The following is a 26213-nucleotide window of genomic DNA, read 5'->3' as shown; positions in this document are numbered from 1 at the left end:
GAATGGATATCTCAGTGCTACATGTCAAAGTAAGTGCATATGTAAAACACAGTACATGTGAGAGTTGACATATATAAATAACTGTGCATAAGAGCCAGTGAATGTGTCAGTGGCTGTATGGATCATTGTGAACATGTATCAAGGATTGTATAAGAGAGTAAATATGTGTTAGTATATGTTTGAATAAGTAAGGTGTGTATAACTGTATAGTTGAGAAAATGGAGGTGTGATTGATTTTTTGCATAACTGACTAGGTGTGTGAGTAACTCCATGGATGAGTGACAGTCTGTGACTGTCTGTTTACACTGATTGTATCTAAGGTTATATTAGAGTCTGAAGAGGTTCATGGTATTATCACATGAATGATATCATCAGTGATGTGATCAGTCATGTCAAATGAGATGTTATCAGTGATTTTATCAGTGATGTCATTTAAGATGTCATCAGTGATGTCATTTGAGATGTCATCAGTGATGTCATTTGAGATGTCATCAGTGATGTCATCAGTGATGTCACTAACCATGTCATGAATGATGTAATATGTGACATCATCAGCAGTTGATTGCGGGTTGGCGATATATAGTTAGTGCAACTAACTATATATGAAATTTCAATGGTTTTGTGTGAGTAAAATAAGGTTTTGAAAAGGCTTATCCCTAACTATATAAGGTCTATAACCAATGTTTTTTTCAGTGAATTTTCAAGGTTTTGTAAATGCTAATTCCTAACTATATATGGCCTATAACCTATGGTTTATTCTGTGAATTTCATTGGTTTTTTAATAGCAAATATCAAAAGCTGTCAAATGTCAAGTACGTGATAGGTAAAAACTTTTTCGTGTTTATGCATGCGATGTGCTTTGAACGCTGTCCCCCTCCCCTCTTTTCTCTTAGTAGTACTCTCTCTTTGCAGATAGTGAAGAGTAGTTAACGCAGGCCTTTACCCCCGTTGTAATCCGTCGTGCCTGCTTCTCTCTCCATTTGATTGATTGTTATCCAAGCATTTACTGTTTTACAATTGATTCTCTTTGGTTCATTCTCTATTTACAAACAAGCACAAAGTCGCAATACTCTGTTTAGTCTTTGCAGATAGTGAAAAATCGTGAAAAATCGTGTAAAAAAATAAAATGAATCGAGCAAAATCAGTAGGCCACTAATTGGATCTCTTTTTGACCTCGCTAAAATAGAAATATTAGGAACAACCCTTCATGAGAAATACGAAAATAGTGAGATGAACTGAGCTCCACACCATGAGGGCTGCAAGACAGCTCGGCTCCGTCACCCACCCCGCCCAAAATAACGACAAATCCTATGCAAATATTAAAAATATATACAACACACCAGCAAAGAAACAGGGTAAAACATTTTATTAAATAACTATTTACATAACTATTTTATACTTTTTATTGCCCGATCCGGCTAGCTCAATCGATCGAGCATGAAACTCATGCACTCTGATAGCAAGCGTTGCTGCTGATGCTATGCAGACCAAAACTGGTTTTCAGTTTGTACATTTTTCTAGATTTTTCCATCCAAGGTTGGTTGAGTTTGTAGAACGATGGCTTCAGATTTTCAACATACGGTGTGGTGGCGCGGACTGGGAGGGGGCGCTTCGCTCCTGCCCCCTCCCCAAGTAAGATTTTCATACGTGAAAGTACGTTAATGGTTTTGGTCCCTGAATTGCTTCGATGTCACTGCCATTCTCAAATGGCATAAGTTCTGGATGTTGGGTGCCATAGTTCAGAGTTCTGAGCAGCGCTTGTAACACTGTCTGAAGCTTATTTCCACCTACTGCAGCTTCACTATTCTCAAAGTAAGTGAGGGTCGTTTGTGGACCTGACTGCATTTGAAAACAATGTGATATGGTACCTCCCTAAACCGCTTGACGGAGGCCCCCGAGGGGCGGTCTGATGGCACGGACTCGGAGAAGACGCTTGGCTCCGACCCCCTCCCCAAGTCTTATAGCACCGGTTTAGCCTGAGATCGCGCCCGACATAGGCGGCCGGCTCCCGGGGTCCGGCGGAACTTTTTGCCTTTTGATGACTCTTCTATTCTGGACCTTGTCCCACAATCCGTTTGACCTGAAGACCTGAATATTGTACAAACCCTCCCACCCATAACGAACAATGAACCCCCTGAGGAACAGGTGCCCTCCACAACTGGCCCGACCTTAGATAGCTTTCACCAACTGTCCAACGAAGACTTCCTGAAAACTCTTTCAGGCATGAAAAGTGGCTCACCCACCGATCCTGCCCCTATCCGTATCCTCAAACAAATTGGCCCTGTCATTTCACACCTAGCAACTAATCTTATCAATGCCTCCCTTACTCAAGGAGTAGTCCCCCCAAACTGGAAACATGCGATCGTCAAAGCCCTTCAAAAAAAGCCAGGCCAGGACCCTTCAGACTTTTCGAACCTGCGCCCAATCTCTCTCTTACCAGGTATGAGTAAGATTGCAGAGAAACTAGTCAACCAGCAACTATCTAACTTTCTTGAAAGTAACAATCTCCTACGCCCATCACAAACAGGTTTTCGCCCCAGGCAGGGGACAGAGACCGCCCTGGTAAAGGTAGTCGAGGTAGCCAGATGCATCTTGGATTCAGGGGGATCGGTTTTACTGATCCTCCTGGATCTAAGCGCTGCATTTGACACAGTGGACCATAAGATCTTGATCCAGCGACTACTCAACCTGGGAGTGAGAGACAAGGCACTCAGCTGGCTTTCATCGTTCCTGAGGGACAGAACCTTCCAGGTCTGTGAAGGGAATATAAGATCAGACCCATTCCACCTCCAGTGTGGGGTTCCACAGGGCTCTTCATTGAGCCCCACACTATTTAACACCTACATGGCCCCCCTGGAGGATGTGGTAATTCCCTTTGGGATAAAAGCTGTAACATACGCCGACGACACCCAAATGGTTGTGTCTTTTTCCCTTGAAGGTGAAAAAATAAAAAACCTCCATGATTGCCTTGAGGGAATCTACGAGTGGATGTCTAAATCAAGGCTGAAACTCAATGGCTCCAAGACCGAGCTCATGTTGCTGGGTCACCAATTGTCACCTCTCCCGTCCGCCATGTGGCCCTCTTGCCTAGGTCCCCTTCCTCAGCCCAAGACGGAACTCAAGAGTTTAGGCTTCTGGATAGAACAGGATTTATCCATGAAGACACAGGCCCAAAAAACTGCCGGCACTTGTGTCGGCCTACTCCGCTCAGCCAGGAAGATTCTCCCTCTACTCCCCGCACAATCTCAAAAACTGCTGATACAGGGACTAATACTATCGAGGTTAGATTATAGTAACGCCCTCTTCCTGGCAGCCCCAGAAGCTACCTTTAATGTTCTCCAAAGAACACAGAATGCCGCTGCTCGGATGCTGACAGGAACACCTCGGAGACTCTCTGCTAAACCAGCACTAAAGGCACTCCATTGGCTGCCGATTCGAGAAAGAGTCATATTCAAGGCCCTATGCACCACCCATAGGGCCCTGCAAAACCTAGGGCCACCAATGCTGAAGACCATGATCTACCCCTACAAACCCAATAGGCCCCTCCGCTCCTCTCAAAGGAACCTGGCTACGGTCCACAGAGCAAAGAAAGCCCGCACTGGAGGACGCCGTTTCTCGGTCACAGCCGCTACTCTTTGGAACGCGCTTCCAACTCAGCTTCGGGCCGAACCCAACTACATTAAGTTCCGAAAACTACTCAAAACGCACCTCTTCCCACAATAAAACTCCTCTCTCCTTCTTTTACCCTTTGTCCCCCCCCTCTTCTTCCCCTCAGCTGTATATGCAATCTCAGCGCTGGGACGCTCTCGGGCAGCCATGCGCTATACAAATCCTGCTTTCATTTCATTTCATTCAGACACGCTGTAGTGGGGCGCCCCTTTACCGTTTTAGTTGCCATTCTGCCCGCTTTTGCTACACTGTGCCTCTTCCGCCATTCAGCTGTTTATCGCCCGCTCTTGCGGCTACAGCGTCTCGCTCACCATGTAGTTGAGTTGCTCCCGCTCTTGCGATGCAATGATAAGCGACTGCCACAGGACTCTCAAAATGGCGGCCGGATCTTTAGATTTGGGTGTGGTCCACTAAAATGGCCCTGGGACACCTTGGAACTCGGACGCTTCCTTGATAGGGCTTGGGTCCCATTCTCGAAAGCGTCCCCTCAGCCGTGAAGATTCTACAAAAGTCTTGGGGGCCCCCGACTCCCGCAGGCTTCTGGTGGGGAGCGGCTGCCATGTTTGCTCGTGGAATGGCCACGACGGACCTACGAGATGGTAGTGCTCTCATGCTGACGCCAGCTTTAGTCTGAAACATCCAGAAACACTGTAGACTACCAATTCGATCAGTTCCGGTAGCGCCCCAACATGACCCGGTAGAGAAGAACTTGCCCTCCCCTCTTTGACTGATGGTTCTTGTTCCCTGTCCCCTCTGTTGTCATTTTACAGAACTTTTTGGACTGCTGAAAGGGGTTGTGTTCCGAACGCTGGTTGGTGGAGACATTGTGACTATATTCTTGACCTACGTTGTCGCGTAATGCGTTATATGACACGCCGCGTTAGCGCACCCGGAAGTGATCCGGGGCGCGGCGCGCAGCGCGTAACGTAAGCATAACAGGTCATGTGACTTGTTAATAAAACTTTTTATTGGTTCATTTTACTTTTGTTATTTTAATAATGAAAAGCTTGGTCATATGACCTAAAAAATACGCTTTTTATTGATTTCGATCTTTTTTTTAAAAAACATATATGTTATAATATTCCAGGCTAATGTACTTTCCCGGAAAATTTACAACTGTCCTGCAAGTAAAATATATTCCTTTTTCGAGAAAAAGGGCTTTTCTTCGTTCCATGACGGAGCCGTTGAGTAAAAGAGACTCGGCCTGCTGTCTTAGGAGCCGATACGCCTGATTATCAGATTCTTATCGATCACTTTATGTTGCAGGAGTGGAAAACACAACTGCCCTTGACCATTTATCTTTACTGCGTTCCTACGTATTATACCTTTTATCCGTCATGTAATTGGACTGCTTTATTTCACTTGCCTTTTACTGATTCGAAAACAGTGACTAAAAGTAAAAACTTTACCAATGTAAATACTACTACCATGTTTTGTTTTAAAAACCTTTATTGTGAAAATGTCAGCATACAAATACGGACCTATAACCACGTGGGCCGGCCACGGAGCAAACTGAAATCGTATATGATGAGGAGACATTTACATTATAGAGGAACGTAACGAGTGGGCCATTAGGTTGCAAGAACTAAGGTGTCTAACAGTTGCGGAATCGGTGGACGTACATTTTGTAATTAAAATACGACAGGGCCACTTACAAAAAAGTTATCTAGATATACATTTGCGGGCAAGTACCATGAGTGACGTTAATTCGAACTTTCAATAGTACAGTAATCAATAACACATCAGAACTTAATATCAATAGGGATGTCGAAATATTCAATCAATTCTCGTCCCCGCCCGCCATGAGCATCAAAACTGCATTCATATCTCGTGATATCAAGGTTGTTCAACCAGTACACAACAAGGAGTTACGAGTCCCATTTATACCGGCGCCATTTTGGGCGAGGCCGGGCAGGTCCAAGATATAGTCAAAATGTCTCCACCAACCATCGGCCAGACCAGAACCCCTTTCGGCCCTTTATGCTACAAGATGGTGTCTTGCATTCAGAAAATATTGTTGGCAGCATTTTGAAAGGAAAGATAAACAGCCGTTCTCCTAGTGAGTCTCACATTGCTACATTTAGGAAGAATGTTGAAGAGTAATATGTGGAAAATCTGAAGCCATTTTTCTACAAACTCTCAATCAGCCTTGGATGGAAAAAAAAATCCTGAAGAATGTACAAACTGAAAACCAATTTTTGTCTGTATAGCATCAAAAGCAACGCTTGAGTCAGCTTTGTGTCAAGCCGCCATTTTCATTCAATCAATAGCGTCCCCCTGCACACATTCAGGGACCTGGTCGTGTCTTCAGGTGAAACGGATTGTGGGACAAGAAGCAGAAAGGAAAAGGAAAAAAGTTCCGCCGGACCTCGGGAGCCGGCCGCCTATGTCTTGGGCGATCTTTGGCCACACCAGGGCAATAGTGAAGCTGCAGCAGGTGCAAATAAGCTTCAGACAGTCTTACAAGCACTGCTTTTCTAAACATTTTTTTGTATTTTTGCACAGTTTTATATATTTTTTTTGTTTTTGATGGAGGGGAAACAACAAAAAACAGGCATTGAAAAAGGCTCAACAGTGCAGGGCGCCTTGTGCTGGTTCCGACCTATTCACACATCGGTCCACTACTGACATCACCTCATAAAGCAACGGGGCACCCCACGCCGACTTTCGGCGCAGCATTGTAGGATGGCCACACCAGTGCGGCAACTTGCTGGACACCACCTCGGTGCCATCCGGATCTCGGCGCGTTCGAGTCACTGTACCGCAAGAGTGACCGGAACTCAGCTGGACACGCCGTCTTTCGGCGCAGCATTGTAGGATGACCACACCAGTGCGGCAATTTGCTGGACACCACCTCGGTGCCATCCGGATCTCGGCGCGTTCGAGTCACTGTACCGCAAGAGTGACCGCAACTCAGCTGGACACGCCGTCTTTCGGCGCAGCATTGTAGGATGGCCACACCAGTGCGGCAACTTGCTGGACACCACCTCAGTGCCATCCGGATCTCGGCGCGTTGTGCTGCCTTCGGCCTACTGTAGCCGCAAGTGCGGACGCAACTCAGTTGGACGGCGAGTGAAACGCTAAGGGGCGCCCCACTGCAGCCGAGGAGCCTCCATCTTGGGGGAGACGCACAGCCCCCACTGACTGACGCGACCTCTCTGGCCAACGGGGCGCCCCACGCCGACTTTCGGCGCAGCATTGTAGGATAGCCACACCAGTGCAGCAACTTGCTGGACACTAACTCCGGATCTCGGCGCGTTGTGCTGCCTTCGGCCTATTCGCACATCGGTCCGCTACTGACGCCGCCTCACGTGCCAACGGATTTCCTACGCTTTTTGTAGCCCTATGCCGCATAACAGGTCATGTGACTTGTTTATAAAACTTTTCATTGGTTCATTTTACTTTTGGTTTCCTAAAGATGGAAGGCTTGGTCATATGACCTAAACATAACACTTTTCATTGGTTTAGAACATTTTTTTTTCCCAAACGATGAAAGCCCCACCTTGTTTCTGGATGATTCAGACTGAAGCTGGCGTCAGCATGAGAGCACCACCATCTCGTGGCTCCGTCGTGGTCATTCCGCGAGCAATCATGGCAGCCGCTCCCCACCGGAAGCCTGCAGGAGTCGAGGGCCCCCAAGACTTTTGTAGAATCTTCACAGCTGAGGGGACGCTTTCGAGAATGGAGCCCAAGCGCTAGCAGGCAAGCGTCCGAGTTCCAAGGTGTCCCAGGGCCATTTTAGTGGACCAGGCCCAAAACCGAAGAGCCGTCCGCCATTTTAAGAGTCCTGTGGCAGCCGCCTATCGCTGCACTGCAAGAGTGGGCGGAAGTCAACTACATGATGAGCGAGATGCTGTAGCCGCAAGAGCGGGCGCAACTCAGCTGGATGGCCGCCACCTGGGGAGGCCCTTTCACGCCGCCTCCACCACGCCCCCCCCGGGCCGCCCCACGCCAATTTTCGGAGCAGCATTGTAGGATACCAAAACCAGTGCGGCAGTTTACTGGACATCACCTGGGTGCCATCCACATCTCAGCGCGTTCTGCTGCCTTGGGACTATTCACACAACAGACCGCTACTGACAAGGCCTCCCCCCGCACCACCCGGGACGCCCCACGCTGTTTTTCTCAGCTGCATTGTAGGATCCCAAAAACCAGTGCGGCACCCAGGTGAAATCACCTGGGTGCCGTCCAGAACTCAGCACGTTGTGCTGCCTTGGGACTATTCGCACAAAAGACAGCTTCTGACCATTGTTGCTTTTTTTTGTCAAAAATGTTTAAATGTTTTTACAGTTTTTGTTCCGTTCGTTATATTTAAAAGTTAATAAAGTTTTATAATCCTACTTTGTTGGAGTGCTATATATTTTTAAAAAATCGGGTGAATGGGGCCTTGAATCGGGTTATTGTCATGTGTGGGCTTTGCAAGTGTACTGCTACAGGATCGGACATTTCAAACTCAAATGCACGTTCTTTTTCTTACCTTTCCGAAGCATGGAGCGCAATAGCAGGCAGAGAAAGGGTGATGCAAGTGTTGAACACTCCCTGGTCTGGCAAGTTGCTGGCAGTGCCTCCCCCCCCCCCGCCCGCTCCTGAAAGAGGACACACACACACCGCCGCCCCGAGTACTTCACAGATCTTTAAAAGACCATGCGCTTGTTCATCAGGCTTAAATGGTTTATCACCCCTTCTAGAACCCCTGCATCGACCCTCTGACGTTTCCTGGAACAATTACCACGTAACACAATACCAAGCCTTGTCAGCTGAAACCCCAGAGGAATCGTGGGGCATATTATCAAGGGGGTTTATCTCTGCTTTTTTGGCTTTAAAAGCCAAGAAAGCGGAGATAAAATGATCTCCCTATTACGAAGCTGTCGCTAACACCAGTTAGTGACAGCTAAAAGGAGATAGCGACCATCTGGGGCCCGCTTTGCATGTCAGTGATATTTATCACTAATGACATGCAAAGTGGGCGTGCCAAGATGTTAGCGACTGGAAACAGTCCCTAACATCGCTATCTCCTATTACCAACTTTTGGAGATATTTGCGCTAAGCGCGAATATCTCCAAAAGCTAACACCTGCCCTGAGCAGTTCTTAGCCATGTTATCCAATGGGAGGTGGATAACATGGCTAAGAGCATTTGCTCGATAATGCATGAATATCGCTGACTTTTCAGCGATATTCATGCATTGCGGCCGTTTTTTATCGCATTTGCGATAAACCTTGCTAATAGCAAGGTTTATCTGCGATAAAAATCGCCGATGTGCGGCGATAATTTTTGTCTCTAAACAAGTTAGAGACAAAAATTATCGCTAGTTGTTGGTAATATGGCCCCGGGTTTTTGCTTGCAGAAATCGGGAGGCGGGAGACTAGCACTGAAATCAGTAGTCTCACGCCTGAATCGGGAGGGTTGGCATGTCTGGATTCTCTACAGCTGGGGCCATAAACTACATCCGCAGGGCTAGGTGATAGCCTGGGACTGGCCTGGCATCTAAAATGGCTGCCGTGCACGACAAAATTGTGGCATTGGAAAAAAGGCAAGATGGCGCAGACAATGTTTATCAATAAGGATTCATTTATAACAAAATATTTTATCGCACTGACAAATTGGCGGTCAACACTTCCTGATTTCCATCGAATCGAACGTTAACAGACGTCACGCAGCAAAAAAAAAAAAAAAGCTCACGCACAGCCGCTGGAAGACATGTATCAACATATATGAGCCTCCTCAGCCACCCTCAGAAAACATAAGGGATTAGGATACGTCTCCCGCACCCCCTTATACCTAGTAATTTAATTAAAACGAAGCACAAAATGGCGAATTCCCGTTTCGCTACCAGTTTGCGGCCCAGTTCGCGGCCCGGGAAGCGCTTCTACCGTGAAAAATATTTTTTTTTTATTTTCCCCACGGGACCCTTTAATAACCCCAACAACATTCCTAGGGGGTCAAGAGGGGTATACCTTGCCCCCTTTCATTAAATTCCCCCTTCGTTTTTCACCTCTTCTTCTCTCTCGATCCTACCGAGAGATAAGATGGCGGCCGCTCCGGACTGTTTAGAATGTTGACAGACACCGGGGAGCCAATCAGCTTCGCATCGCAAAGTTCCGTTTCGCGAAAAGCAAGCGGACCGGAGCGCAGCCCGGAGCGCTGTTACAGATATATATCTTGTTTTGAACGTTAATTTCTCAAAATCCACTGGAGCACATATATTGAGACCTAGCAAAGGCACATCGGGCTAACAGTCCCTACAATTTTGCCAAGTTTCGTGCAAATCCATTCAGCCGTTCGAGCTAAAAGTGAGGCCAACCGCCCTATGGAAATTAACATGGGAAAAACGCATTTTGGGACCCCCCTTTTTTCTCGGCCCCCCCTTGAGGAAACCCCCCCAAATTTTCAAGGGCTGCTCAGAAACAAAATGTGCCATTTTCCTGAAAGTTTCAGCCGATTCCGTCCACAAACGCCAAAGTTATTAGACATAGAATTTTCAAAAGTTCCATAGAGAAAAAATCCTAACTATATATACCTACTGGCGAACGCCAGTAGGTAATATGTATATATATATATATATATATATATATATATATATATATATATATATATATATATATATATATATATATATATATATATATATATATATTACCTACTGGCTATCGCCAGTAGGTATATATAGTTAGGATTAATTCCCTATGGGATTTCTGAAAATTCTATGTCTAATAACTTTGGCGTTTGTGGACGGAATCGGCTGAAATTTTCAGGAAAATGGCACATTACGTTTCTGAGCAGCCCCTGAAAATTTGGTGGGGTTTCGTCAAGGGGGGGCTGAGAAAAAAGGGGGGTCCCAAAACGCGTTTTTTACATTGAGTTTTCCATAGGGCGGTTGGCCTCACTTTTAGCTCGAACGGCTGAATGGATTTGCACGAAACTTGGCAAAATTGTAGGGACTGTTAGCCCGATGTGCCTTTGCTAGGTCTCAATATATGTGCTTCAGTGGATTTTGAGAAATTAACGTTTAAATCAAGATACATATCTGTAACAGCGCTCCGGGCAGCGATCCGGTCCGCTTACTTTTCGCGTTTCGGAACTTTGCGCGCAGAAAGCTGATTGGCTCTCCGGTGTCTGTCAACATTCTAAATAGTCCGGAGCGGCCGCCATCTTGTCTCTCGGTAGGATCGAGAGAGAAGAAGAGGTGAAAAATGAAAGGGGAATTTAATGAAAGGGGGCAAGGTATCCCCCTCTTGACCCCCTAGGAATGTTGTTGGGGTTATTAAAGGGTCCCGTGGGGAAAAGAAAAAAAAAATGATTTTTCACGGTAGAAGCGCTTCACGGGCCGCGAACTGGGCCGCAAACTGGTAGCGAAACGGGAATTCGCCATTTTGTGCTTCGTTAATTAAATTACTAGGTATAAGGGGGTGCGGGAGACGTATCCTAATCCCCTATGTTTCCTGAGGGTGGCTGAGGAGGCTGATATATGTTGATACATCTCTTCCAGCGGCTGTGCGTGAGCTTTTTTTTTTTTTGCTGCGTGACAGTCCGGAGCGGCCGCCATCTTGTCTCTCGGTAGGATCGAGAGAGAAGAAGAGGTGAAAAACGAAAGGGGAATTTAATGAAAGGGGGCAAGGTATCCCCCTCTTGACCCCCTAGGAATGTTGTTGGGGTTATTAAAGGGTCCCGTGGGGAAAAGAAAAAAAAATGATTTTTCACGGTAGAAGCGCTTCACGGGCCGCGAACTGGGCCGCAAACTGGTAGCGAAACGGGAATTCGCCATTTTGTGCTTCGTTTTAATTGTTTAGAGACAAAAATTATCGCCGCACATCGGCCACAATGCATGAATATCGTTGAAAAGTCAGCGATATTCATGCATTATCCAGCAAATGCTCTTAGCCGTGTTATCCACCTTCCATTGGATAATATGGTTAAAAACTGCTCTGTGCGTGAGCTTTTTTTTTTTTTTTTTTGCTGCGTGACGTTTGTTAACGTTCGATTCGATGGAAATCAGGAAGTGTTGACCACCATTTTGTCACTGCGAGTAAATATTTTGTTATAAATGAATCCTTATTGATAAACATTGTCTGCGCCATCTTGCGTTTTGTCCAATGCCACAATTTTGTCGTGCACGGCAGCCATTTTAGATGCCTTGACCAGGGCCACTCTCTGCACGCCGCCGATTCTCAGCATGGCTCCCCACCCTCGCACGCATCTCCCCCACGCAATGGTCACCCCCGCTCTCTCTCTCATGCATGGGCCATATACTTCCCCCATCTGCGCTGCTCTTCTCTGAGAATCACACCCTGTGCCCGCTCGACACCTCCCTTTCACCCTATTCACTACCGCACCCTCTGACACTCCTCTTCCTCTGTGTCCGATTGTCCAGGCCGGACCTAGGCTATCACCTAGCCCTGCGGATGTAGTTTATGGCCCCAGCTGTAGAGTATCCAGACATGCCAACCCTCCCGATTCAGGCGTGAGACTACTGATTTCAGTGCTAGTCTTTCGCTTCCCGATTCCTGCAAGGAAAAACCCGGGGGCATATTACCAACAACTAGCGGTAATTTTTGTCTCTAACTTGTTTAGAGACAAAAATTATCGCCGCACATCGGCGAATTTTATCGCACATAAACCTTGCTATTAGCAAGGTTTATCGCAAATGCGATAAAAAACGGCCGCAATGCATGAATATCGTTGAAAAGTCAGCGATATTTATGCATTATCCAGCAAATGCTCTTAGCCATGTTATCCACTTCCCATTGAACAAGCGCATAGTCTTTTAAAGATTTGTGAAGTACTCGGGGCGGCGGTGTGTGTGTGCCCTCTTTCAGGAGCGGGCGGGGGGGCACTGCCAGCAATTTGCAGGCCAGGCAGTGTTCAACACGTGCATCACCCTTTCTCTGCCTGCTATTGCGCTCCATGCTTCGGAAAGGTAAGAAAAAGAACGTGCATTTGAGTTTGAAATGTCCGATCTTGTAGCAGTACACTTGCAAAGCCCACACATGACAATAACCCGATTCAAGGCCCCATTCACCCGATTTTTAAAAAAAAATATAGTACTCCAAGACAGTTACATTTTAAAACTTTATTAACATTTAAATATAACGAACGCAACAAAAACTGTAAATATATTTAACCATTTTTTGAAATTAACCAGAACTATAACGATAACAACAACATCAACAATAATATAACTTTTATGCCTAAATTACGCAAACATTTAGCTAATCTGCTAAAGGGGGGAGTCGCAATTTCTTTACAATAATCAATAATGAAAAATCCACATCAATAGGGTTGTCCGTTTTCTCGATGCAGCACTATAGTGCAATATACACAGCACCTGGGGTGTCAAGAGTGAACAGGTCTTTCTTTGTTCCTTAAGATGTTATCTCCGAGAATGCTGATGCATTGGTGTCTGTACACTTCTTTGTCAATTCTGTCAAGATGATAACTGCTTTATAAACAGACGATATCTTTGTTTAGTCATTAGTGTTAAGTGTGTCTGAAACTACAGTTCCCTTCTGTTTTTTTTTCTTCAGGCTCTACAGAGTTTTGTGTGTTGTTCTTTTGAGCGACAATTATTCCAGAGGTTTCAGGTTCACTTGTTTTGTCCTGCGGTGAGTTAACAGCTTTAGAGAGTTCATGTTTATTTGCTATGTCCTGCTGTTCGTCAACTGCTTCAGAGACGTCAGCCTCATTTTTTATGTTTCAGTAGATCCTGGACCTGCCCGGCCGCGCCCAAAATGGCGCCGGTGTAAATGGGACTCATAACTGCTTGTTCTGTACTGGTTGCCCAACCTTGATATCACGAGATACATATGCAGTTTTGAAGCACATGGCGGAGGCTTGTCTGCTGTAGTGGGGCGCCCCTTTATCGTTTCAGTCGCCATTCCGCCCGCTTTTGCTACACTGTGCCTTTTCCGCCGTTCAGCTGTTTAGCGCCCGCTCTTACGGCTACAGCGTCTCGCTCACCATGTAGTTGAGTTGCTCCCACTCTTGCGGTGCAGCGATAGGCGGCTGCCACAGGACTCTTAAAATGGCGGCCGGCTCTTCGGATTTGGGCCTGGTCCAGTAAAATGGCCCTGGGACACCTTGGAACTCGGACGCTTGTCTGCCAGGGCTTGGGTTCCATTCTTGAAAGCGTCCCCTCAGCCTTGAAGATTGTACAAAAGTCTTGGGGGCCCTCGACTCCCGCAGGCTTCCGGTGGGGAGCGGCTGCCATGATTGCTTGCGGAATGGCCACGACGGAGCTACGAGATGGTGGTGCTCTCATGGTGACGCCAGCTTCAGTCTGAAACATCCAGAAACAAGGTGGGGCTTTCATCGTTTGGGGAACAAAAATGTTTTAATCCAATGAAAAGTGTTATTTTTAGGTCACATGACCTAGTCTTACATAATTAGGAAAAGAAAAGTAAAATGAACCAATGAAAAGTTTTATTAACAAGTCACATGACCTGTTATGCTTACGTTACGCGCTGCGCGGCGCGCTCTGGATCGTTTCCGGGAAGCTGCGCCTTGCGCACCGGAGCACTTCCGGGTGCGCTAACGCGTCGCGTCATATGACGCATTACGCGACAATGCAGTTGCAGAATATAGTCAAAATGTCTCCACCAACCAGCGGTCGGAATACAACCGCTTTCAGCAGTCCAAAAAGTTCGGTCAAATCTTAAGAGCGGGAGCAACTCAACTACATGGTGAGCGAGACGTTGTAGTCGCAAGAGCGAGCGGTAAACAGCTGAATGGCGGAAGAGGCACAGAGTACCAAAAGCGGGCGGAATGGCAACTAAAACGGTAAAGGGGCGCCCTACGACAGCGTGTCTTCAGGTGAAACGGATTGTGGGACAAGGTCCAGAATGAAAGATTCTTCAAAAGGGAAAAAATTCCGCCGGACCCCGGGAGCCGGCCGCCTATGCCGGGGGCGATCTCAGGCCTCACCAGGGCAACACGACTTGGGGAGGGGGCAGGAGCCAAGCGCCCCCTCTCAGTCCGCGCCATCTCACCGCCCCTCGGGGGCCTCCGTCAAGCGGTTTAGGGAGGCACCGTATCACATTGTTTTCCAATGCAGTCAGGTCCACAAATGGACCGCACTTACTTTGAATAGTGAAGCTGCAGCAGGTGCAAATAAGGTTTAAACAGTGTTACAAGAGCTGCTTAGAACTCTGAAGTATGGCACTCTACAACCAGGACTTATGCCATTTATGTAAGGCAGTGACATGGAAGCAAGTCAGGGACAAAAAGCATGAACGAACATTCACGTATGAAAATCTTATTTGGAGAAGGGGTAGAATCCAAACGCCCCCTGCCAGTTCGCGCCACTACACCGTATGTGGAAAACCTGAAGCCATCATTCTACAAACTCTCAACGCTTGTTATCAGTGCATGAGTTTCATGCTCGATCGATTGAGCTAGCCGGATCGGGCAATAAAAAGTATAAAATAGTTATGTAAATAGTTATTTAATAAAATGTTTTACTCTGTTTCTTTGCTGGTGTGTTGTGTATATTTATAATATTTGCATAGGGTTTGCCGTTATTTTGGGCGGTGTGGGTGGCGGAGTCGAGCTGTTTTGCAGCCCTCATGGTGTGGAGCTCAGTTCATTTCACTATTTTCGTATTTCTCATGAAGGGTTATTCCTAATGTTTGTATTTTACCGAGGTCAAAAAGAGATCGAATTAGTGGTCTACTGATTTTGCTCGATTACTTTTATTTTTTTACACGATTTTTCACTATCTGCAAAGACTAAACAGAGTATTGCGACTTTGTGCTTGTTTGTAAATAGAGAATGATCCAAAGAGAACCAATTGTAAAACAGTAAATGCTTGGATAATAATCAATCAAATGGAGAGACAAGCAGGTACGACGGATTACAACAGGGGTAAAGGTCTGAGTTAACTACCGTTCACTATCTGCAAAGAGAGAGTACTACTAAGAGAAAAGAGGGGAGTGGGGGGGGGGGCAGCGTTCAAAGCACATCAGCGTGCATAAACACGAAAACGTTTTTACCTATCACGTACTTGACATTTGACAGCTTTTGATATTTGCTATTAAAAAACCATTGAAATTCACAGAAAAAACCATAGGTTATACTCCATATATAGTTAGGAATTTGCATTTACAAAACCTTGAAAATTCAATGAAAAAACCATTGGTTGTAGGCCATATATAGTTAGGGATTTGCATTTAGAAAACCTTATTTTACTCGCATAAAACCATTGAAATTCCATATATAGTTATAAGCGCTAACTATATATCGCGCACCCGCAATCCACTGCTGATGATGTCACATATTACATCATTCATGACATGGTTAGTGACATCACTGATGACATCACTGATGACATCTCAAATGACATCACTGATGACATCACTGATTACAACATCCAGTGACTGTATGTTTCTGTAAAGTTAAAACATGTTTTACATATTGAAGAATGAGTGCATGTATAAGTGTCTGGATGAAGGATTTACTAGGTGCATGACTGACTGATTGAGTGAGTGATTAAATGTGTCTCACTGAGTGCATGGGTTAGTGACTAAACTGTTTTAATTTGTGCATCATTATATCTGTTGTTCTACAAACTGCTGCATATGTTGATCAGTAGCTATATGAGTAACTGTATGGGTTATTGATTGGTTCTCCAAGTATTTGTATGGGAAACTGAGTGTGTGTGTATGGGTGGCTGGGAGGTGTGTGACTCTGTACATAGATGTGTGAGTAGTTGATTCACTATATGTATAGATTCAAAACTGCATGTGGAAACAGCTGTATGGGCGGTTGACTGTGCATGAGTGTATTAGTGAGTGAATGGATATCTCAGTGCTACATGTCAAATTAAGTACATATGTAAAACACAGTACATGTGAGAGTTGACATCTATAAATAACTGTGCATAAGAGCTAGTGAATGTGTGAGTGGCTGTATGGATCATTGTGAACATGTATCAGAGATTGTATAAGAGAGTAAAGTAAATATGTGTTAGTATATGTTTGAATAAGTAAGGTGTGTATAACTGTATAGTTGAGAAAATGGAGGTGTGATTAATTTTTGGCATAACTGACTAGGTGTGTGAGTAACTCCATGGATGAGTGACTGTCTGTTTACACTGATTGTATCTAAGGTTATATTAGAGTCTGAAGAGGTTCATGGTATTATCACATGAATGATATCATCAGTGATGTGATCAGTCATGTCAAATGAGATGTTATCAGTGATGTCATCAGTGATGTCATCAGTGATGTCACTAACCATGTCATGAATGATGTAATATGTGACATCATCAGCAGTGGATTGCGGGTGCGCGATATATAGTTAGCGCTTATAACTATATATGGAATTTCAATGGTTTTATGCGAGTAAAATAAGGTTTTCTAAATGCAAATCCCTAACTATATATGGCCTACAACCAATGGTTTTTTCATTGAATATATATATATATATATATATATATATATATATATATATATATATATATATATATATATATATATATATATATATATATATATATATATATATATATATATATTGTATGGAGTTCTGCTGAAATATCAGGAAAGTACTGCGGAACTTAAAAACATTTTTAAACAATCACTTAAATATATAGAGAAGTAAATTATTTTTACCATCTATCAACACTTTAGTAAAGTCATATTAGCTAAGGATTCATAATAAATCCTACTGCTTAGCTATAATTAAGGCCTAACACACAACACAGGTGAAGTGTATTACAAAACAAATATGCCTCCCCATTAATGTGGCAAAGGCAGCCATTATCCGATTATATACTGCCTTATTACCAGCATGTACCACTTTTTAACTCAAAGTTACCATGGTATTCCATGGCACAAAGTATGACTAGGGTTACACATGTATGAATGTATTTCATTACTCTTGCATCATGCATTGTCTTGCATGGGTGATACTGTACTTAGGTCACATTTACAAAGCACCATAAGGTCACTTTGCTTGGCCCTGCTTTGCTTGGTAAATATGAAGAAATGCAAGGCAGTGGAAATTGCTGTCTTGAGTTGATTTGCACACCATATTCTACATTCCTGGCAAATATAATCTACATCTGTACACCACTCTATTGTAAGCCACTCCAGTGAACCTCACTTACTGCATGGTACTCCACTTTAAGCTATGCCACTCTACTGTATGCCACCATGCTTTATGATATTCGACTATATGCCCCTCCACACTACGGAACTCCTCTCTACGCTATTCCATTGTATGCCACTCCTGTGTACCCCACTCCACTGTACACCACTCCACTGTGTGTCACTCCATTGCACACTATATAACTCTACTCCACTCCACTCAACACAAATCCACTCTATTCAACTCTCCTCTATGCTATACCATTGTACAACATGTCCCTCTATGCCAATCTACTCTCCCACACTTCACTGTAAGCTACTCTACTCGACACCACTCCACGCTATTCTATTATACACAACTACACTATACACAAATCTACTGTATGTTATTCCAGTTTATGTTGTACACGAATACACTGCATGCCAATCTCTTCTATGCTATTCCCTTTTGTGTAGCTCCACTCTATGTCACTCCATTCCATGGTATTCCACTCTTCCCCAATTCACTGTACGCGGCAGGAAAGTGCACTTTTTGCATGGTCACCACACAACCACTTTTTACTCCAATTCTGATGGTTATGACAATGATATTGCTCTGGGGTCTGCAGCCCAGACATAGTACCAATGCTCTCTCCCTAAAACAGTTATGTGTGAATTAGCAATCCCAATTGACACAGACTTTACCCCCTCTCCCTTATAAGGCCCTAGTTTATGGTATCAGTAAAACCCAGGGCATGAGTGGTAAAGGGGTCCGCAGGGCTTGAAACACTGTTTGTGCCACCCTGAGTGACCCAAGTAAACTACTGATAGCAGGCCTGCCATTTCAGACTGCAGGACCAGTGTAAACTGCTCAAGCAATGTGTGGCAAAGTCAATGCACTATATTTGATATATGCCAGTCACCCAGAAGGAAGGCCTTCTAAAGCCCAGGAGGCAGACTGCATTATATCAAGGCTGTGGACAAGTATGTGCAAGCTTGTATGACCCTATAGTGCCCTTTACAATTATAGGACACTATAAGTGATAAATGGCCCATAGGATAACATAGGCTGGCACCTGGGTAAACCCAAGGTGGGCAGCTCCATTACGGTACCACCTAAATATGCTGTATTTGGAATCAAACAAGGTATCTTCTTACCACTGACATGAATCCTGTGTTGATTTGTCAGGCACCTGGGCAATGTGGCATGCACCCAGGTGGCTACCTTAGATGTTACCCACCTGGTTGCCCCAGCTTTACTGTGCTCTGGCTGCAAGCACCATGCTTTCCTCATTTGCTGATAGCAAGACAAGATCATTACCCCCTGCCAGACTCCCTGGAGTTAGGAACAAAGGCTTGTGCAGAAAGGATGTCACACCTCCCTCCTCCCAAGAAGGCTAGTGAAGTGATTCATCAAGCAGGTGTGCTTCAAAGGTTACACTAGAACACGGAAGGGTTTGGCTTAAGCACAGTAAGGCTACGCCACATTCATAAACAACAAAACAATTGCCAATACTGCTCAAACCAAACTATGGCAGAGGGAAGCCATGTTAATACTAAAGTTCAATACTGCAACAAATGGGCTAAATGAAATGTCAGAACTTTATAATTTGTAACACCATCTGTACATCAATTTCTCTCCAGATAATCAGTTCAGGGCAATATATACGTTTTCACACCTATTGGCAAAAAATAATCTAATAGTGCATATATCATAATTTTCCTTCATCACACTTCTATGGGCGTTAATTACGAGGACATCTGTCATCACACCAAATCGAACTTGAATCAATAATTCCTCTGAGTGCGTCTATTTATCATAATCGTTCCGCGCAATTCAGAACCTTCTTTCAATACACATTCTTTCATGGGAACTACTAGGACGTCAGTTAATACATCATCCGAGTACTTTAAATAATAATTATTACTTTCTACAACAAAAGCTGGTTTGCGATACCACTTTTGAAAATATAGTGTCTTGTCAGTAAACGATTTCCCAAAACGGATTTCGCTCGAATCAAAAACTATATATCCCAAAGAACTACGAATCCCAACATGCCAAGCTAGAATCTGAATTCTGATTTCAAGCGTCAGCAGTATGACGCATAACGTTGGCGCCTGGGAAACACGCCAAACGAGAACTCCGAGAAACTGGATCTGATGGTAAGACCATATGTTTAGATCGTTCATTTTTAATACCTTAAGGGTCTGAAATAAAGGGCCACCAGTTTAATCGCGCCGCCCAGCAAGGAGCCGGAATCCGAACATTGGGAATCGCATATCATGCTTAAAACAACAACGAGAATGGGACTGTGAGCCCGCCATGTGTATTACTCCAAGACTGCTCCCAGACGTTGAAAATTGATGTCCACATAGGGCTATGTCAACCCTTCAAAATAGAATGTTGCACCCGGCTCATTTAATGACAAAATGAACCCTTGAGAATAAAACGTTTGACCCGTTTTTTCAAATGGATGCATATGACTGTCATAAAGCCGGATAATTAAAAGACGTAATTCCCCTTTTTCCCCCAACAGAGAACAAAACTGATACCAAAAACCAGATAGAAGAGAAGATGTCTTCTAACACTAACCGAACTTGGAAAATGTTTTGAACGATAAGAAAAATACACTTGCCCCAGAAAAGTAAGTAAGAACCAACAAAATTCCGTTTGTAGACCATAAATTATAGCCCCCAATTCTGACAAATTGCGCCCTTTCTTATGCCCACAGCTTCACCTCAGACAAGAATTTCGAGAAAGCTCAGCAGGTACTGCATGAGTGAGTGCTGGTCTGAATGTTAAGTTGAGAGTCATTTGGCTGCAGCAAATCGATTGAATGTCTTTTTTTGGTTTTTATGTCTTCCAGATTAATTCTGTCACGGTCCTGAAGAGAATCCCTTGACTTTAAGGGATTTGAAACGCGTCGACCTTGTTGTGTTTGATCCTATCATCTTTGACCTTGTTATGTTTAATCCTATCATCTTTTTTTAAAATGTCTTCCTAATTCTCTAGGCCAATCGTGGTTGTAAATAATTTGAAAGTATAAAATATAAGATGGCCTAATCACCAAGTGTGATTTGAAGAAAAAGACCTTACGTTTACCTTTAGAACCTTGGATCAAGAAATGATTTAGATTCAGGGATTTTACTCTTACACAAAAAACCCTTTCTCTTTTCACAAAAAACCCTCACTTTTTGTTTCACATTTTTGTATGTATGTTGTAAAAATGATGTTGTATGATTCTGATGAATGTGTCTGAATTTAATTGTTCAGGTTGTTTATGCTTGCATTGTTTTGCACATCTTTCTAACACTTGTATATATTCACAAATGTGTCTTAAGAGTTGGAGTTCCCTCCTCCTTCCTATTTACAATTAATATAAATAGGCAGTATTCACTTTTGTTTGTGATACATCAATGTCGGATGTTTAAAATGTTTTAAGAAGAAATAATTTAACTTTTAAAGAATAAATAAATATTTTTTTAAGATACATTTCAGGACTAAAAGAGTGGTCTATCAAGTTGAGAACTTGGTGCTCAGCTTTGTTGTACTTCGAGTAAAAGAATTGAGCAGTATTGGCAATTATCAAAGGCTACACAGCCTTTGATATGTATCAGAGATGACTTCCCGAGGAGGAAATGGACCTAGCCTTCCCCCAGGCACATTTGCTCAACAGACAGATGTGAAATTAGTTAGTCAAGGAGGTGTAGACCCCCAGACGACCTGCTGGGTGGGCAGCCTCATCTGGACACTAAAGTTAGATTTTTGTCATTTCAAGGAGTGGAAGAATTGAGAGTTCTGGGTAGAAAAAGTGCCCCACTCCCCCAGATGTTGTCACCTCAGGGGAAGACTAGCTACATTAGCTAGCTGCCCATTGGCTATTTGCTCCCACACCACTAAATCCACTAAATCTAGGCTTTAAGGGAACCCTGACACACACAGGCACCTCAGTTATGAAACCAGAAAGCGCTGAGAGGCAACATAAACAAACTATTGAAGTGTAAAAAGCACAACTGCTGGACATATGCATATGAGACGGGAGGAAGTCTCGAGAAAATTGATCCTTTATTTCAGATATTAATGATAGCAAGCCAATACAGCAATGATTTTCACCATTGGCGGGCTTCCTCAGGGCATCCGTGAGAGGGAAGAGCTTCTCTGGAGAGTATTCTTAATTTCAGCATTAATACAAAGGGAGGGAGAGCCATAAGCTGTTTCTACCTGATAGCTTATGTGTAGTCAAAAGTCAACAATAAGAATTTTCACAGATCCTTTCACTCCAACGAAAAAGTGTGCAGCGCCAAACACAACTGTTTGGCACGAGTAAGGCACAGACGGCACTAATGGCACTAGTGATGTGGAACCGTTAACCACATCTAAACCGAACCCTTAATTAGTTCCAGCATCTTGGTCAGGGCAACTATTTTTGAATGACCTCAGTTACGATTTCCTGCATCAAATAGGACAGAAGAAGAGACCTGTGTCTGTGACAACAGGACTTGCTCAAAGCAATAGAGCAATACATGCACCTGAGGCAACGCTCCTGGAATTGCGTGATCAAGTCTTGTCAATGCTATCTCTTGGTATCCCCAGACAGAGGAATGCCTGTGGAAACCTGAAGCACCCTCAGACTCACCTGGACTACTGGCACTAGTCCTCTGCAAACTGCAGGTAAAGCAATCACTGGCTATCACTGACTCCGAGGGATAGTCCAAATCCAGATAGTCTAGTGCATTGTGGAAACTGTAGTCCTGTCTCCAGGCAGTGAATGCATCCCCTGGGACCACCAGATGTCGAGGTTACTTTCTGATTGACTTATTGCTGATCAGGCTTGTTGGTCAGCACTCTGGTAACCAAACCCTTTTCTCGATGCTGCACCTAGAGGGAAGGCCATCCGGCTTTAACTGTCAACAGCAACCACACTGTTGTTGTGTTTTTGCACTTTTTTCGCCTGCAGCACTGTTTCAGCAGTAAAAGCCGCTCTTCGGCTGCTCCAGTTCAGCCCCACCAACAGCCAGAACAACTCTGCACCCCAGGTCCACGGTCCAGGTGAAATTTAACTAACTGTTGTGACCTGGTCCTGAGACCCACATCACCTTTACCCTGCAAGGGTACCACTCAACTCGACCTGCGAGTAACTGATTGTCACTGTTGATTTTTCCAATTGACCACAATGATAAAGTTTCACTGTATTATTTGGACTGATTTTATATTGCTTCAAAAATCTATAACTCTTGTTATATGTAAGATATTCACATCATTTTGGTGTCCAAATACAAATAAAAATACACTTTATTCTTATAAATTGGTATCGGATTTTTCACATGTCACGTATTTAGCACCAATGTTGGTTCTTCGAAATGCCTAACACATATTCCTCTTTTTTCACAGGGGCACGGGGGAGGGGGAGGCACAAGGGTGGGGAGCAGTGGGGAAAAAAAGAAAAACATTTCAACCTCATCTCAACTTTATGTACGGTCTTTTGAGCCATGAAGGGGTGTCAACTCTTCCAGGTTGAACATGGAGGCAATGAGTGGTATAGATCTGAGGGATAGAAAGACCATCTTTGCCTCCTGGAATGTGAATGGGTTAAGTCGTCCTCGGAGACAGAGACTAATCCTTAAGTATCTAGAACTTTCAAATGCACGAGTTTGCATGTTGCAAGAGACACACTTGAGTTACAAAGAAAGCAGTGTAATCTTCTCCAAGATTCCTTGGGTCAAGTGCTTTAGTGCCTCACACCTGACATCCCAAAGTATAGGGGTGGCTATATTAATTAAACATTGTGATTTTTTTTATAGTACAAGGGGTGCCCTGTTTAATTAATATAGCCACCCCTTGTACTATAAAAAAAATAACAATCAGATTCCACAGGAAGGTGGTTGGTAGCCCAATTGGCATTTGAAAATGTTGACTTAATATGTTCCTCTTTCTATGGTGCCAATAAGGACGATCCGGCCTATATATATAAACTACAGTCGGTATTGATGTTGGAATCCCCACTTTACGTCATCGGGGGGAATTCAACGTCTTGTTGGACCCATTAAAAGATAGATCCAACCTGAGTCACTGCGTAGGAGTGGTCAAGATACGTCGGGCATTGCTCAACATGATCCATGATATGGACTTGATTGACCTATAGAGGGCCCAAAGAGGGAACCAGCAGGGCTTCACTTATTATAGCAAGAAGCATGGTCACTCCTCAAGGATAGATTATGTCTTTTTAGATAGAATGTCAACAGCTAGCCTGGGGGTCACAGTACTCCCGAGTTATTTTTCAGACCACGCACCCTCCAATTTATGTATCAGAGTAAAGAGGTGCAGCGACAGACGTCGAGGTGGACCCTCAATAGGGCAAGGCTTTTAGATCCTGAAGTGGTTGAGGCAGTACAGGCTCCCTCCTTGGAATTTTTTCTTTGAATATGGGTTCCACAACACCGGACATAGTATGGGATACATACAAGGCCTGGCTAAGGGGGAAACTTCATGGAATAATCTGCTAAAAGAACAATGCTGAAGCTGAGGCATTAAAGGGTGTTGAGGGGAAGATAAGCAACCTGGAGAAAAAAAGAGATGGATTAAGCAATAGCGACTCGTTGCGACTTACACAAGTTTTGAAAGATCTGGACGAGGCAAGATCTGAGTATAAAGGGAAGTTAGAAGCCACGTGTAGAGCACAGTGGAACTTCAGAATGATGCATAACTTTGAGTATGCGGAGAAGGCAGGTGGCCTTTTGGCATGGAAAGCGAGAATGGATTGTGCCATAAACAATATAAAAGAACTAACCATTAATGCCAGTGGGGAAACTTCAAGTACGATTGGAGATATCCAGACCTGTCTTCTCTCCATCTTCTCGGAACTGTTTAGAGAGGACCTTGCACCGCTACCAAGTGTCATCCAGACATTTTTGAGGAATAAACATCTTCCGTCGCTGTGAGAAGAGAGTAAGAACGAACTAGACGCTCCCTTTACCCTAGAGGAAATAGTTGATCAGATCAAAAAGTCCAAGAACAAAAAAGCTGCAGGCTCAGACTCACTCCCAAGTGAAGTGTATAAACTTCTCAAAGAGGAGCTGATAAATGCTCTGGAGGTCACCTTTAACTCAGTCTACAGCCTAAATGGGAAGGTTACCAAGACCTGGAAGGAGGCAACAATTGTCCTGATATTAAAACCTGGCAAGGACCCGAAAAAGTCAGTCTCCTACCGTCCAATCTCCCTGCTGAATGCCGATTATAAGATCTTTATGGGCATTCTGGCGGGGAGATTGGCAAAACTGATCCCAAAGTTAATACACCCGGATCAGAAAGGGTTCGTCGCAGGGAGACACATCCCAGAGCAGTCGCAGCTCTTAATAGGCAATATAGATCTGGCCATTCAGAGAGCAGAACCCTTGGCCGTTGTCGCCTTAGACGCGGCCAAGGCTTTCGATAGAGTCTGCTGCGTGTATCTATGGGAGGTTCTGAAGGCAATGGGGTTTGGTTCCATCTTAATTCAACTTCCTAACTTGAGTGGACTGGCCACTCACCTCTGCGCACTGTTGCTCTATATGAGCTATTCACAACATTTCAATCTGCTAAATTATATTTTTCTGAAAATGATTTGAACTGTATAGTTTTGAACATAAAACATGTATTCTACTTGTCAAACGTAATTTTTAATTTGATTACAGTCATCAAGAAAATAATTCACTACATGTAATTCACTACATATTTCAATGTTTCATACAGTGTATAGACAGTTTTTCATTTCATAATGGTGTAACATGCTGATGAAGCCCAAAGTATAACAAGCTGATGAAGCCCGATGCATTTCGAGTCTCAAGGGACTCTTCCTCAGGGGCCTGAAACTGAATATATACATAACGTAAATAAACCATCGTATTTACAAAATTCTGATTGTAGCAGGCAATACGAGAGTATACTTTTGTTTAAGTAAAGAAAAAATCTAACAAAAGCAGGCAGTTTCCACCACCTCACCTCACACAGTGGGAAGCAATGTTTAAATGTACTCACTCTCCGGGTGAAAAAATATGTACTCCACCTACAGACAATACCAACAATATCACAACTGAAGTCTCCAATCTATTGCAAACATATTGGTACTTAAGCCAGACCGCGTCTTACCTCGGTCTTTTGCTCAGTTTCAGCTATGTGCCAGTGTATGAACCTCTATCTTCAAAACGACGAAACTTTCACTCCTAAAGAACCAAACACACTAAGTTAGCTACTCATTCTCCTTTAACCCCTGAGCTTTGCCCTACCCTTGTTAGTCCGCGTTACCTTGTGGACGCCAAAACAATGCTCAGTACTTCTCCGCCTGACTCCCGTACTGTTCGCCATGAAGCTTTCAAGAACGTTCCCGACTATTTTTAACAGCCTCCATAGCGCACAAAACACGATTACTTCCGCAACCAGAATAGAAAACGGACTCCACTGGTATCATACAAATACGTTCTGCCATCTTAACCTGGGCTGTAACCT

The sequence above is a fragment of the Lissotriton vulgaris genome, chromosome 4_1 (assembly GCF_964263255.1).
Source record: "Lissotriton vulgaris chromosome 4_1, aLisVul1.2, whole genome shotgun sequence".
NCBI lineage: Eukaryota > Metazoa > Chordata > Amphibia > Caudata > Salamandridae > Lissotriton > Lissotriton vulgaris.
Note: the sequence above shows the minus strand (reverse complement) of the source record.